This window comes from Notolepis coatsorum (genome assembly GCF_963971535.1).
Source record: "Notolepis coatsorum genome assembly, chromosome: 7".
Lineage (NCBI taxonomy): Eukaryota > Metazoa > Chordata > Actinopteri > Aulopiformes > Paralepididae > Notolepis > Notolepis coatsorum.
In genome coordinates, this window is record NC_140171.1 from 157,700,959 (window position 1) to 157,718,694 (window position 17,736).

Genomic DNA, 17,736 nt, shown 5'->3' on the forward strand with positions numbered 1-17,736 from the left:
AAAATAAAGGTGCAGTACTTTACTGTATAACTGTTAACCCTTTCACGGCCACACGACGGATGGTTAACCCTTTACTATCGCACAACCGACCGTTGTGAAAGGGTTAACCTTCGGTGTATTGTCGCAGTGAAAAGGGTTAACCCTTCAGGGGGGGGGGGGGGGGCAGTGGTGAATTTCGCTTAGGGCGCCAAATGTGCTAGGTCCGCCCCTGTGTGTCCTGGAGGAACAGTCACACTCCTGCCTAAAGACAGCTGCTGAAATGATGGTTTAACTTTAGACTTCACTCTGTCTATGAACACACACACACACACACACACTTGGAGGAAGGTGTGATTATTGATGTGTATTATTTGTAAAGTGATTAGCTACTTATTTTACTAAACAAACATGACTCATGAATCAGCGTAAATGTAATGTATTCTGTGTGTAGATGCATGGTTTTTATATGATACAAATACACTAAGACATGTATTTTATATTTTGAAAATGTAATAAATGAGATGTTTAGACACAGTGTATTGACATAATCCAGTTATTGTTGTTCAGCTGAGCGTTCGTGATATTTGTGATCGACTGATTAAAATATGTTTTCTTTCAACCTTTGTTTTATTTGGTATATTTCAGTATCTGTCTTGATTTCTAGAATAGTTTCCCATAATTTCAGGTTTAAAATAACAGAATGAACATAACTTTTACATTGACTCACAACTTCCTTCTCTGCTCACGCAGCCTGATTGGCATCTGATTGGTCCAAAGTGGAACTGTAATCAGGGAAATTAAGTTGACTTTTAAGATTTATAATTTTTTTTTCTTCTTTTTTATATATATTTTCTTTAGATTTTCCAATATTCAAAACATACAAAATTACAATACTGAGACATTTACAGGACAATAACAACAACAATAACAGCAACTATATGTGGGTACATACTGTATATACGCCTATGGTAATTCCGTTGTTATTATGTAGAATAAAGTGATAAAGGCCCCTATCAAACAAACATACCAAGAAAAACAAAACCAAAAAAACGTTCAGAGACATTGAAAGATACAAAGTGACCCCAACACAACATTACCAGAATGATTCAAGATTCAAGAGGTTTATTCATCACATACATACACAAGACATATAGTGAAATGAAGGTGGCCATGCTACAATTGGTCCTTCGAGCCGGATGGTAATTAGCGTAATATTAATATAATATTAATATTAACAGGGCCAATGATGAACACTCCACAAACGGTTCTCCTAAGCTAGATCACCCGGAGCGCAGACGGCAGCCACCTCGTTACCTAGAGGACTACGCTGCCAGTCTACTACCTAGCTTTATACAGACGTTAAACGCGGAAAAAGCGGATAGTAAAAGTATGTCAAACCCTACCGAACAGGCGACCCTGCCAGTAGAGACCCTAGTGGGTTCTAACGTAACTGACCAAGCTCACGGGGGGGACCAGGAGGGACCTGACATGACTTTACCCCCCGCCAACGTCGACGAGACAGTCCCCGGAGAGCTCCAGGATAAAGAAAGCCCTCCAGGGACGGAACCCGACCCACCACCAGAAGAGACGCGCACCCAGGAGATGGACCTCCTCGGAGCGCGACAGGAGAACGGATCTCCAACGAGCACTGCCAGAAGCCGATCACCTCCATCAGTATCTTCCCCCAGCGAGGCGGACAAGATGCTGGCGCAGGCCTTTATCGCCACCCTGGCAGCCTCCACTGAACACGATCGACTCCAAGCACAGACGCTTAGCGAGCGCGAACATTCTTCCATGGAACAAGAGCGCCTCCGCGCGCAACACCAAAGTGAGCGCGAACACTCTACCATGGAAAGAGACCGCCTGCAGGCTCAACAACTAAGTGAGCGCGAACAATCTGCAGACCAAAGAGAACGCTTCCACGCGCAACTCCAAGCGCAAGCCCTTAGTGAACGCGAACACTCTGCGATCGAGCGAGATCGCTTCCAGGCGCAGCAAAGGAGTGACGATGACCGCATACGCCTAGAGACTAGACGCCTCCAGACGGAAGAGAATATGGAAAGAGACCGCGCCGAAGCCCAGCGCGCCGCCGCCGATGCACAGCGCGGAGCCGCCAATGCACAGCGCGACGCAGCCCAAGCCCAGCGCGAAGCTGAGCGCGACCTCGCTCACATCAAGCGCGAAGCCGAGCGCGACCGACTACAAGCGCAGATAATGGAGCAACTGATTGCCAAGGCAACCCCCCCTCCCTCCGCATGGAGCTCCAGGGCCTCGTCAAGACAAGGGTCTAGGGCACCCTCCCCTACCCGATCAAGCGACCCTGAGCCCGGCCAACCGAAAGAGCCTATACACCTCTCCGAACCCCCTCCCCGACCGGTCCATGCGAGACCCAGCAACAGGGAAGAACCGGCCTACGCCGCTGAGAGACTAAATAGACGATTACAGGATCTAGAAGACCTGGCAGAGGAAGAAGAAGAGGGAGAGGAGGAAAGTCAAGCCCAACAGCAGCATCGCACTCCACAGGACCAGGATGTCCAGTACAGCCCAGACTTTACCCCCGCGGCTCTGCGCTACAGACCCCCGACTCAATTCACGGGTGAGCTTGACGCACGACCAGCCCTGAGGAACAGCACCTGGGTACACGGGCCTTGGTACCCGACAGGTACCAGCCCACCACGACACGTAAGAGGAGACTCGCCTAGGAGGCCTCTCCCCCAACGCTCACCGATGTGCCAGCCATCCATGGCATCGTACCTTGGCACACCGACGTTCCCGGACTTCACACACGAGAACAGAGCACAGTACACAGAGCTACGAATGTGCTTAGAGACAATGATGTCCGATGTACCAGATGAACCGTACAAGTATGCTATCCTACTCAAGCACCTGAAGGTGCCCAGGGCGCACAATATAGCGCTGGCATATTCCAACTCTACTACCCCATACACCACGGCTCTAGTAGCCCTCGACCAACGTTATGGACGCATATGGGACTACGTAATACAAGAGATAAGGAATATTGACCGTCTACCCCCAGCCACAGACAATCGCTCATTAGATGACCTCTCTATCAAGGTACAATCCCTGGTAGGGATGCTGGGGGCACAAAAGGAAAAGGGTATGCACGAACTGTACGCAAACTCTAATGTTGAGAGAATATTAGAGAAGCTTCCGCCCGCCCGACAAGAGCGCTTCAGGCGGCAAAGGGACCACCGTGATCCTAACGGTCCCGAGCCATCCCTCCTAGACCTAGCCGACTTCCTGGCGAGAGAAGTCAGCAGCCTACGATTGGATACGTTCGTAAGGAGCGCGCCAAGCTCCAGAGAGGGACCTAGGAGATCAAACGATGGCCGCAGGCTGGTGACCGTCATGCACCAAGCCGAATCAGTACCGCGCAACAAGAACCACAGTACCCCCTCGATGAAAGAGAAGTGGAAGATTGTATGCCCGTACTGCGAAAAGGAACACTGGCTGTCACACTGTGACACGTTCAAGAAGATGACCGCCGACGAGGTGAGTCAATGGATAAAGTCCAACCGCCGCTGTTACCGCTGTGCGCGCAATCACATGGCAGCCGAGTGCCGCTTAAAGAAGAGGTGTAGTCGGTGTGACGGAGCCCACTTGGACGTTTTACATGACAGTAACAGAAGAAAGCCCGCACCCTCAAGCAGCACAACGGCAAGTGTTATGTACATTGACCCCGCCAGCAGCGGGGGCGCCCGGGTGCTCTTGAAGGTGGTCCGCGTAACACTGAGTTACGAGGACAAGGTCATGGACACCTACGCCGTCCTTGACGACGGGTCAGAGAAGACCCTTCTCCTCGCGTCCGCTGCGGCCCAGCTGGGGCTGCGGGGGAGCGAAGACATGATGCCGATTCGGACTATAAGAAGAGACCTGAAGACGATCAAGGGTGAGAACGTCTCCTTCACTATCGCAGCAAGCGGGCAGCCAGAGAGACGGTATAGGATCACTAACGCTTTCACCAGCCAAGACATAGGCCTGTCGCAGTACACCTACCCCATCGCCAAGCTGATGGATAAATACGTGCAGTAGTTCACTGGCTTGTCCAAATGTTGTTTGGCAAACTTTAAACAAGCTTCAACATGTCTTTTTTTCAGTAGTGGAGTCTTGCGGGCTGAGCGTGCACAGAGGCCATGGCGGTGGAGTGCATTGCCTATGGTCCTTTCTGTCACAGTTGTACCTGCTGCCTCCAAGTCTTTCTGGAGCTCTTTCCTAGTGGTCCATGGCTCTCTGGCTACTCTTCTAAGTATCCTTCTGACTCCCTGCTCAGAAATTTTGCGAGGAGCACCTGTGCATGGCCGGTTGATGATGGAGTGATGTTGCTTCCACTTATGGATAATGCCCATAATGGTGCTCACTGGAAGATTCTGAAGTTGTGAAATACGTCTTTAGCCAATTCTATTTTCATGATTTGCAATAATCTGTTTGTGAAGGTCTTGAGAGCTCTTTGCTTTTACCCATCATTTGATGTTTCTTGTGTGGCACCTTGGTAACAAAAAAAAACATTTTATAGCCCATCAATATATTCTAACCCAGTTGACATTATTAGCACAGATAGGAGGTAGAGTTGCCTCCTAATTAGTTTTGGTTTTCAGCTATAGTTACTTGCCTTTCCTTGCTGTGGTGTACTGCTTTTTCTTAGTGTGTCCAATACTTTTTTTTAAATACCAAAGTCTGGTGCAAATTTCGCTTGAATACGCTCATTGGAAATACATTTACTGAACAAAATGTTGATGTGTTCAATACTTATTTCCCCCACTGTATATATCATAAATGACACAATGGTGAGTATCATATATATCATAAAGGACACAATGGTGAGTATCATATATATCATAAAGGACACAGTGGTGGCATCATATATATCATAAAGGACACAGTGGTGGGAATCATATATATCATAAAGGACACAGTGGTGGCATCATATATATCATAAAGGACACAGTGTATCATATATATCATAAAGTACACAGTGGTGGGTATCATATATATCATAAAGGACACAGTGGTGGGTATCATATATATCATAAAGGACACAGTGGTGGGTATCATATATATCATAAAGGACACAGTGGTGGGTATCATATATATCATAAAGGACACAGTGGTGGGTATCATATATATCATAAAGGACAGTGGTGGCATCATATATATCATAAAGGACACAGTGGTGGGTATCATATATCATAAAGGACACAGTGGTGGGCATATATATCATAAAGGACACAGTGGTGGGCATCATATATATCATAAAGGACACAGTGGTGGGCATCATATATATCATAAAGGACACAGTGGCGTGGGTATCATATATATCATAAAGGAAACAGTGGTGGGTATCATATATATCATAAGGACACAGTGGTGGGTATCCCCCCAAGGCTCAGTCCTCGGCCCCCTGCTCTTCATCTGCTACATTCTCCCCCTTGGTCACATCATTCGCAAATACCACCTCAACTTCCACTGTTACGCTGACGACACCCAAATATACATCAGTACACAATCCCCCCACAGCCCACCCCTCAGTCACATCGAATCATGCATCACCGAACTCCAAACTTGGATGACCCACAACTTCCTCAAACTCAACAGTGACAAGACTGAACTCCCCATCATTGGCACCAAAACCACCCTCACCAGATCCGGACCCATCACACTCACCATCAACGACTCCACCATCACCCCCTCCCCCCTAGTCCGCAACCTTGGTGTCCTCCTTGACCCCACCCTCTCATTTGACCCCCACGTCCGCTCCATCGTGAAAACATCCTACTTTCACCTCCGCAACATCGCAAAAATCCGTCACTGCCTCTCCCCCCCCGCTGCTGAATCCCTCATTCACGCCTTCATCTCCTCCCGCCTGGACTACTGCAACTCCCTCCTCACTGGTATCACCTCCCGCTCCCTCCATAAACTGCAAATGGTCCAAAATTCAGCCGCCCGCCTCCTCACTAACACCCGGTCCCGCGAACACATCACTCCTGTCCTCCACTCCCTCCACTGGCTCCCGATCAAACACCGCATTAACTTTAAAACACTACTCCTCACCTTCAAAGCCCTCCACAGCCTGGCCCCCCCCTACCTGACTGATCTCCTTCTCGCCTACCGCCCAACCCGTTCCCTCCGGTCCTCCTCCACTGCCTCCCTCACTGTCCCGACATCCAAGCTTAAAAACTTTGGAGATCGGGCCTTCTCTCGCACTGCACCCCGACTCTGGAACTCCCTCCCCCAGTCCATCAGAGACTCCCCTACACTCTCCACCTTCAAAGCTCGCCTCAAAACCCACCTGTTCTCCCTTGCCTTCAACCCCCCCCACCCCTAAACCCCCCCCCTCCCCTCCAACCTGATCGATATGTCTCTAGTCTTTTTTTTTTTTGCCATCAGGCTGTCTCCCCCGTTCCCCCCATGGTCTCATGTTCCTTTGTTTTTGTTTCTTTGTTGTTTGTTTTGTTTCTTTGCTTTCGTCTCTTTGTTTGTACCCCTGCTCCCGACTACTGTCAGCGACTTCGGGTTATTGAGAAGCGCTATATAAATTAAATGAATTATTATTATTATATATATCATAAAGCAGTGTTTCTCAACTGGTGGGTCGCGGGGCCATTTTGAGTGGATGTGTGTGAAAAAAAAGAAGAAAAGTAAAAAAAATAAATAAATAATTTTATTATTTTTTTTTGCACTACCTATCTTTGTGAAAGTGGCTTCTCAGCTCTGGTCCAGCTGAAGACAAAGCGGAGGAACAGATTGGACATTAAGCATGACCTCAGAGTTGCTTTGTCTGCCATCACCCCAGACTTTGAGACTCTTTGTCAGGAGCAAACAACATCCCCAGTTATCCCATTAGTTCCCTGGGATGTTAAGCTAAGAAGTCTGCTAAGAAGGATATATTATTATTATTATTATTATTATTATTATTATTATTATTATTATTATTATTATTATTATTATTATTATTATTATTATTATTATTATTATTATTATTATTATTATTATTATTATTATTATTTAATTTCATTGTGTTTTTAGCCCTTAGTTGCACTTTTGTTGCAACCCCAGTTATCCCATTAGTTCCCCCAAACTTACTGTAAGTCTGTTATGTTAAGCTAAGAAGTCTGCTAAGAAGCATAATTATTTATTATTATTATTATTATTTTATTCCCTTGGGTATTTAGCCCTAGTTGCACTTTTGTTGCAACCCCAGTTATCCCATTAGTTCCCCCAAACTTAGGTATGTTATGTTAAGCTAAGAAATCTGCTAAGAAGCATATTATTTATTATTATTTTATTTCATTGGGTTTTTAGCCCTAGTTGCACTTTTGTTGCAACCCCAGTTATCCCATTAGTTCCCCCAAACTTAGGTCTGTTATGTTAAGCTAAGAAATCTGCTAAGAAGCATATTATTTATTATTATTTTATTTCATTGGGTTTTTAGCCCTAGTTGCACTTTTGTTGCAACCCCAGTTATCCCATTAGTTCCCCCAAATTTAGGTCTGTTATGTTAAGCTAAGAAATCTGCTAAGAAGCATATTATTTATTATTATTTTATTTCATTGGGTTTTTAGCCCTAGTTGCACTTTTGTTGCAACCCCAGTTATCCCATTAGTTCCCCCAAATTTAGGTCTGTTATGTTAAGCTAAGAAATCTGCTAAGAAGCATATATTATTTATTATTATTTTATTTCATTGGGTTTTTAGCAATAGTTGCACTTTTGTTGCACTTTTTTGTATTTATTCTATGTTTTCAAAGATTGCGTATTACTGCATTTCTTTTTTTTACATAAATCATAGTGGTTAAAAATTTTGGGTCGCGACTTAGGCCCCGTTTAGACGAGCGTTTTGTGAACAGAAACCGCAAAAGTCATCTTGCGGTTTCACTTTTAATTTTACGTTTAGACGAGCGTATTGGGATGGAATTCTGCGTGCAGACGACGCTGTAACGACTCGAGACGACGGAGCCCCACTGTCACACGATTGGCGCATATGTCACATGACGTGCTGTGAAGACCCGCCCTACTCTGCCTCTGATTCGCAGACTGTCAAGTCAAGTCAAGTCAAGTCAAGAGTTTTAATTGTCACGGCATACAGGTATACAATGAAATGCGGCTGGTCTTGCCCGCGACGATGTGCAATACAGTGGTACAACATATTATAGAATCCAATAAAATACAGTGGTACAACATATTAATAGAATCCAATAAAACAGTGCAATAAACAGGTACATGGTGTGCCATCTCGGTATCTGTACATTAGTATTTACAGAGCATATAGGACATGCTAGGTAGCTTTAGTAGTGCAATACACTGTTCCTGATGCTATACTACTTTAAGTGGCCTTTCCTCTGGCCATAAGTGTGCGTGTGTGCGGCATGAGTGTTAAAGTGGCTGCTAGTGTGTGAGCGTGCTCAGCGTGCGTGTCGTGTATGTGCTTGTGTGTGGATAGTTCAGTTTCTGTGTCTCTCAATGTTCATTGTTCAAGGCTCTGATGGCCTGGGGGAAGAAGCTTAGCCTAAGCCTCTCCGTCCTAGTAGCTGGAGTTCGCAGGCGTCTGCCTGACCTCAGCAGCTGGAACAGGCTGTTATTGGGGTGGTGGGGGTCTTTCATTATCCTGCAGGCTCTGGATTTGCACCTCTTGTTGTATAGAGCCTGCAGGGGAGGTAGCGCAATACCCGTGGTACGCTCGGCTGAGCGCACCACACTCTGTAGGGCCTTCTTGTCCTGTGCCGTGCTGTTCCCATACCAGGCAGTGATGTTTCCGGTCAAGATGCTCTCTACAGCTCCTGAGTAGAAGGACTGGAGTATCTTCCCCGATACTCTGAACTTCCTTAACTGTCTCAGGTGGTAGAGGCGCTGCTTCGCTTTCTTTACTACTGTGTTTATGTGTGTTGACCATGTCAGGTCCTCTGAGATGTGGACCCCCAGGTACTTGAAGCTGCTCACCCTGTCCACGGTAGCCCCGTTAATCGACAGTGGTGTGTGTGTCTCCTGCTGTCCTCTCCTATAATCCACGATCAGCTCCTTGGTTTTACCAATGTTCAGGAGCAGGCTGTTGTCCTGGCACCAACGTTCCAGTACCTCAACCTCCTCTCGGTAGGCCTTCTCGTCGTTGTCCGAGATCAGCCCCACCACCACCGTGTCGTCGGCGAACTTCACAATGGAGTTGGAGCTGAACTTGGCCGCACAGTCGTGTGTGTAGAGTGAGTACAGCAGGGGGCTTAGAACACAGCCCTGGGGGGACCCGATGCTCAGGGTGATGGTGTTGGAGGTCTGACCCCCCACCCTGACCGCCTGGGGTCTTTCACTCAGAAAGTCCAGTACCCAGGCGCTCAGGGCGGAGCTCAGGCCTAGCTCGATCAGCTTGTCCACCAGTCTGGTGGGGACTATGGTGTTGAACGCTGAGCTGTAGTCAATGAACAACAGTCTCACATAGCCCCCCTTCTGACGGTCAAGGTGGGAGAGAGTGCTGTGCAGTACCTGGGAGACCGCGTCATCAGTGGACCTGTTTGTCCTGTATGCAAATTGCATAGGGTCCATATCACTGGGGAGAGAGGCACAAATGTGGTCCTTGACCAGCCTCTCGAAACATTTCATGACCACAGAGGTGAGTGCCACCGGTCTGTAATCATTTGGACATGTTGGGGAGGGTTTCTTCGGTACAGGGATGATGGTAGACATCTTGAAGCAGGCAGGGACTACTGACTCCGCCAGGGATTGATTAAATATGGCGGTGAACACCGGGGCAAGCTGGTTTGCACAGGACTTAAGTATGCGTCCTGTTATACCATCTGGGCCTGCAGCCTTCCTGGTGTTCACCTGCATAAATGCTCTTCTCACACTGTGTTCCGACAACGAGAGAGCGCCCCCGCCCCCCCGCGGTTGCCCCCCCCCCTCCACAACAGCCGGTGCGCCAGTGACGTCACTAGCCAGAGGGCTAGCGGCGACACTGTCTACACCGAACCGAGCGTAGAAGGAGTTGAGTTTGTCCGCTAGAGAGGCGTCGTCGCTCCCCATTGAGGGGGCGCTGACTTTGTAGTCAGTTATTGTCGTTTTGTGCCATTTGTGTCTCCAGTTTCTCAGCATATGTCCTCTTAGCAAGTTTAACAGCCTTGCGCAGAGTGTAGACTGAAGCCTTGTACTCTTCCATATTTCCTGACTCTCTGCCCAGGTTATAAGCCGTGGTGCGTGAGTTTAGGGTTGTTCTTATAGTGCTGTCCACCCAAGGTTTCTGGTTTGGGAAAACCCGCGCCTTCTTTGTGAGGACAATGCCGTCTACCACTGTTGCTATGTAACAAACAACGGTATCAGACTGTGGATGGGGAATGTGATTGCACCAAAGCAGAGTCACTCACAGACAGTGGGTCCAGTCACGCCGCGGGACAGATTCTTGTGTATTTAACCCTTTCACTGCCACACGACAGCCGGAGGAGCGCTCGGCAGTAGAATTCTGCAGGGAGTAGGATTTTGCAGAACACCGGTTGTGTGATAGTAAAGGGTTAACCTTCTGTCGTGTGGCAGTGAAAGGGTTAAAAGTACTGCCAATGTAGCCTTCAGGTGATCTCCGTTGATATAAGTCAGACATACTTGCTTTGTTTACGTCTCGGCTACTGGCGCATACCTGCTACATGTGACGTAAGCAGTACGCGCGACCAGAGCCGTGACAACCCTTTCGTCATCGTTTTAACAGATTTATACGGTTTGACAGTTTAGACGAAAGCGCAAAGCTTTTGCGTTTCTAGGAATTCCACCCTGGAAGGTAGTCTCACTTTTTTGCGGTTTCACCCCGTAAAAACGCTGTTTCCGTATAAACGAAAGGCACATCCGTAAAAATATTTTTGCGGATTCACCTGCTAGCGTTTCCGTCTAAACGGGGCCTTAATGACTAAGGAAAATGTTGGGTCCCGAGGCTAGACCAGTTGAGAACCACTGTCATAAAGGACACAGTGGTGGGTATCATATATATCATAAAGGACACAGTGGTGGGTATCATATATATCATAAAGGACACAGTGGTGGGTATCATATATATAATAAAGGACACAGTGGTGGGTATCATATATATCATAAAGGACACAGTGGTGGGTATCATATATCATAAAGGACACAGTGGTGGGCATATATATCATAAAGGACACAGTGGTGGGCATCATATATATCATAAAGGACACAGTGGTGGGCATCATATATATCATAAAGGACACAGTGGCGTGGGTATCATATATATCATAAAGGAAACAGTGGTGGGTATCATATATATCATAAGGACACAGTGGTGGGTATCATATATATCATAAAGCAGTGTTTCTCAACTGGTGGGTCGCGGGGCCATTTTGAGTGGATGTGTGTGAAAAAAAAGAAGAAAAGTAAAGAAAATAAATAAATAAATTTAATTTTTTTTTGCACTACCTATCTTTGTGAAAGTGGCTTCTCAGCTCTGGTCCAGCTGAAGACAAAGCGGAGGAACAGATTGGACATTAAGCATGACCTCAGAGTTGCTTTGTCTGCCATCACCCCAGACTTTGAGACTCTTGTCAGGAGCAAACAACATCCCCAGTTATCCCATTAGTTCCCTGGGATGTTAAGCTAAGAAGTCTGCTAAGAAGGATATATTATTTATTATTATTATTATTATTATTATTATTATTATTATTATTATTATTATTATTATTATTATTATTATTATTATTATTATTATTATTATTATTATTATTATTATTATTATTATTATTATTATTATTATTATTATTATTATTATTATTATTATTATTATTATTATTATTATTATTATTATTATTATTTAATTTCATTGTGTTTTTAGCCCTTAGTTGCACTTTTGTTGCAACCCCAGTTATCCCATTAGTTCCCCCAAACTTACTGTAGGTCTGTTATGTTAAGCTAAGAAGTCTGCTAAGAAGCATAATTATTTATTATTATTATTATTATTATTATTATTATTATTATTATTATTATTATTATTATTATTATTATTATTATTATTATTATTATTATTATTATTATTATTATTATTATTATTATTATTATTATTATTATTATTATTATTATTATTATTATTCTTTTATTTCCTTGGGTTTTTAGCCCTAGTTGCACTTTTGTTGCAACCCCAGTTATCCCATTAGTTCCCCCAAACTTACTGTAGGTCTGTTATGTTAAGCTAAGAAGTCTGCTAAGAAGCATAATTATTTATTATTATTATTATTATTATTATTATTCTTTTATTTCCTTGGGTTTTTAGCCCTAGTTGCACTTTTGATGCAACCCCAGTTATCCCATTAGTTCCCCCAAACTTAGGTATGTTATGTTAAGCTAAGAAATCTGCTAAGAAGCATATTATTTATTATTATTTTATTTCATTGGGTTTTTAGCCCTAGTTGCACTTTTGTTGCAACCCCAGTTATCCCATTAGTTCCCCCAAACTTAGGTCTGTTATGTTAAGCTAAGAAATCTGCTAAGAAGCATATTATTTATTATTGTTTTATTTCATTGTGTTTTTAGCCCTAGTTGCACTTTTGTTGCAACCCCAGTTATCCCATTAGTTCCCCCAAACTTACTGTAGGTCTGTTATGTTAAGCTAAGAAGTCTGCTAAGAAGCATAATTATTTATTATTATTATTATTATTATTATTATTATTATTATTATTATTATTATTATTATTATTATTATTATTATTATTATTATTATTATTATTATTATTATTATTATTATTATTATTATTATTATTATTATTATTATTATTATTATTATTATTATTCTTTTATTTCCTTGGGTTTTTAGCCCTAGTTGCACTTTTGTTGCAACCCCAGTTATCCCATTAGTTCCCCCAAACTTACTGTAGGTCTGTTATGTTAAGCTAAGAAGTCTGCTAAGAAGCATAATTATTTATTATTATTATTATTATTATTCTTTTATTTCCTTGGGTTTTTAGCCCTAGTTGCACTTTTGATGCAACCCCAGTTATCCCATTAGTTCCCCCAAACTTAGGTATGTTATGTTAAGCTAAGAAATCTGCTAAGAAGCATATTATTTATTATTATTTTATTTCATTGGGTTTTTAGCCCTAGTTGCACTTTTGTTGCAACCCCAGTTATCCCATTAGTTCCCCCAAACTTAGGTCTGTTATGTTAAGCTAAGAAATCTGCTAAGAAGCATATTATTTATTATTGTTTTATTTCATTGTGTTTTTAGCCCTAGTTGCACTTTTGTTGCAACCCCAGTTATCCCATTAGTTCCCCCAAATTTAGGTCTGTTATGTTAAGCTAAGAAATCTGCTAAGAACCATATATTATTTATTATTATTTTATTTCATTGGGTTTTTAGCAATAGTTGCACTTTTGTTGCACTTTTTTTGTATTTATTCTATGTTTTCAAAGATTGCGTATTACTGCAATTTCTTTTTTTTACATAAATCATAGTGGTTAAAAATGTTGGGTCGCGACTTAATGACTAAGGAAAATGTTGGGTCCCGAGGCTAGACCAGTTGAGAACCACTGTCATAAAGGACACAGTGGTGGGTATCATATATATCATAAAGGACACAGTGGTGGGTATCATATATATATCATAAAGGACACAGTGGTGGGTATCATATATATCATAAAGGACACAGTGGTGGGTATCATATATATCATAAAGGACACAGTGGTGGGTGTTACAAAGGGTCAGATTAAACCGAATATATATATTTATTGCTTGAGATCCCTTGTATAATATTTGTATATCGTTTGATATCCCTTGTATATTCTTTGTATATATACACGGAATATCCCTTTACCTAGGTACAAACCAGACCATAATATTCGTTCTCCTATTGGACAGCGACCCCTAGGCGCCAACGACCATACCCCCAATGGCGAGTTCAAAGCCACCGCCAAGGCTTGTCTCAACATGTCCAGGTTTGCGCAGTAATACGAGACAGAACTGAGGTTGGCACTAGATAATTCACCTTACGTATAAATACGGCGCAGGTGGAAACAGCAGCACTTCGTTCAAAGTATCAGTTTATTCAGTTCATCATTCGTTCAAAGTAACGTATCGTCTTAACGTTAAAGCCTTCACCACGAGTCAACGACCAAGTGAAGTGAGCAACCTTGCGTCTAAATAGAGCATTTAGAACCGCGTGCGAATAGGATAGTAAAAGTGTCAGAGCTTAGTGAAATAACGTCAAGTTCGACCTAGTTAATGTGAAGTATAGTGCACAGGAGAATCTACACCGGCGAATGCAGAGCCTTTTCCGGCTGGATTATATTGCTTTTGGTACTGTGGCTGCTGGAGCATAGAACCGTCTACCCCACTGCTGTGTGGGATCTACCCGTGAGGAGCATCACTCGAGCCCGTCTCTAGGAAGAGGCTGGCTGGCTTTCATCCATGCTGTCGCGCATACTGGATTATAGCTGCTGCTTTTGTCTGCCGATCGAGGGGAGTATATGTACCGACTCCCGTAGCTGGAGCTTATTGATTCCCCGTTGATCCAGACTTTTGCTCCCGAACATTCCTCCCCCCTGCTGGCTTACAACCGGAGGGAACCCCCTTAGTATCTCCAGCTGACTACGAGTGTGCCTTATGTAATTCTTATGCTACAGGTGGTATTCAATTATACCCATCTTAATGCTCATGGACTTACGCTCTTGACCTAATTAAGTGTTCTTCGCCATATAAGCGCAATTCATAATTCTCATGTTGTAACCTATTGTTGCTTGCTATAATAATAAATCCCTCAAAATAGAACTTTAGTGTCATTGAAGTATTCTTGTGTGGGTGATCACCATATATACCGTGTACTGTATGGCCAGTAATTAAAGTACATAACTAAGTAGTGGTTTAATAATACCATACTCTCAATACAGTCAGGGAATTGTACCCCTCAGTTACAGTGGGCATCATATATATCATAAAGGACACAGTGGTGGGTATCATATATATATCATAAAGGACACAGTGGTGGGCATCATATATATCAAGAAGGACACAGTGTATCATATATATCATAAAGGACACAGTGGTGGGTATCATATATATCATATGGACAGTGGTGGGTATCATATATATCATATGGACAGTGGTGGGTATCATATATATCAAGGACACAGTGGTGGTATCATATATCATAAAGGACACAGTGGTGGCATCATATATATCATAAAGGACACAGTGGTGGGTATCATATATATCATAAATGACACAGTGGTGGGTATCATATATATCATAAGGACAGTGGTGGGTATCATATATATCAAAGGACACAGTGGTGGCATCATATATATCATAAATGACACAGTGGTGGGTATCATATATATCATAAGGACAGTGGTGGGTATCATATATATCATAAAGGACACAGTGGTGGGTATCATATATATCATAAAGGACACAGTGGTGGGTATCATATATATCATAAAGGACACAGTGGTGGGTATCATATATATCATAAAGGACACAGTGGTGGGTATCATATATATCATAAAGGACACAGTAGTGGGTATCATATATCATAAAGGACACAGTGGTGGGTATCATATATATCATAAAGGACACAGTGGTGGGTATCATATATATCATAAAGGACAGTGGTGGCATCATATATATCATAAAGGACACAGTAGTGGGTATCATATATATCATAAAGGACACAGTGGTGGGCATCATATATAGGTCGCCGGTTCGATCCCCGGGACCGGCAGGAAAAATCTGCCGCTGAAGTGCCCTTGAGCAAGGCACTTAACCCCCAACTGCTCCAGTGGAGTTGGTCAGTGGCCAATGGTGTCAGACTGTGGTTGTACTGGGCAGCTCCCAGGTGTGAATGGAACTGTGTGAATGTGAAGCAGGGCGTAGCTGAAAAAGAGCAGCTGTGCTCAGCAAACTTACCCTGGGTAAATAAAGGTTAAACAATATATCATAAAGGACACAGTGATGGGTATCATATATATCATAAAGGACACAGTGGTGGGTATCATATATATCATAAAGGACACAGTGGTGGGTATCATATATATCATAAAGGACACAGTGGTGGGTATCATATATATCATAAAGGACACAGTGGTGGGTATCATATATATAATAAAGGACACAGTGGTGGCATCATATATATCATAAAGGACACAGTGGTGGCATCATATCGGTCACCAATAACAAACCGGAAGGCAGAATGATGTCCAGCGGTTTAAGCGTTAAAGCTGCAGCATGTCAATAAATCACATCTTATCCAAAACGTTGTCAAGTCAGTCATTCAAAGATGAAACAATATCATTCATATAAATAGTAAAAAGGACAGGACCCAGCTGAACTTTGCAGCAAAACTTTAGTTATGGACAATAATTCAGATTGAACAGGGCCCGATTTGACACAGCAGAAGATAGATAATCCTGAAACCAATAACATGCACCACTATCCAGGCTAATACTAGATAACCTTTATAAAAGAATGTGATTATCGACTGTATCAAACTCTTTTATTTTTTGTACAAAAAAAGTATTTATTGTCTCATTTAACATCATCATCATCATCATCATCATAATCTCCAAGAAGCAACTTGAAGTGAAATTAATTAAGAAATGAAGTAAGAACAGAACTGACATCTGAACAGACAGATTTCTTTATTTATATTTTTATTTTGATCCGAGCGGGATGAGTGAGGGGAAAGGGGGGTGATTTATTTTGTGGGGGGAAAAATAACTACTGTAACCTTTAGGTGTGTTACTTTTTTTGTCTGTTCAAAATACAATAAAAAAAAAGATTCAAAACAAAAAACTAACAGAATTGACCATTTTATCCAAAATGTTGCAAACAATAGAATAACTCAAACATAATACAGGTAGTACGACATCTTTAAAACCACATTTTAATGCACAGCAATGAGGTAGTGCAGTACTGTGATACACAACCGTAAGCATGTTATTGCTATTATACCACAGTTCAACCACAAAAAAACCTATTTGATGCCTTCTTCTCTGTAAAATGGACAGGTGTAACAGTGTCGCTAGCTTACGATTCATAGCATTATCAGGACATGTTGGCACTTGTTGGAATGTAACGAGACGTCTGAACTAGTGGTATAATTAGCATTAAAATGAGAGAAACCCTAATCATTACTCGCCACTGGATTTATACTGACGAGTATATTTTAAAGTTATAGTCTGTTGAACATAAAGATTCATAACGACACAAGCGCAGCGCAAAATACTATGGATGACTGTAGAACAGGATTAACTAAATACTATGGATGACTGTAGAACAGGATTAACTAAATACTATGGATTACTGTAGATCAGGATTAACAAAATACTATGGATTACTGTAGCCAGGATTAACAAAATACTATGGATGACTGTAGAACAGGATTAACTAAATACTATGGATGACTGTAGCCAGGATTAACAAAATACTGAGTAAATACTGAGTAAAAAAAAAGAGTAAAACCCTTATTTCCGTCATGGTCCCAGGGCTGTTAGGCCACAACAAAAACATGACAATAATACAAAACTCATACATTTAAAACATTATAAGACTGTGGGCGGTTAGGTGGCCGAGCGGAGATTGCGTTCGTCACCAGCCCCGGAGCTGTGAGCTGGATTCGCCTGTTCGAATCCAGCTCACAGCTCCGGGGTTGTCACCAGCTTGGCTGGCCGTCTGCACTAATACAATTGGCTGTATTAGAGGGTGGGAGAAGCTGGCGGGGTGGGTCCGGGTCGTTGTAAACAGCGACTCCTACAGTTCGGTCGGGGCGCCTGCT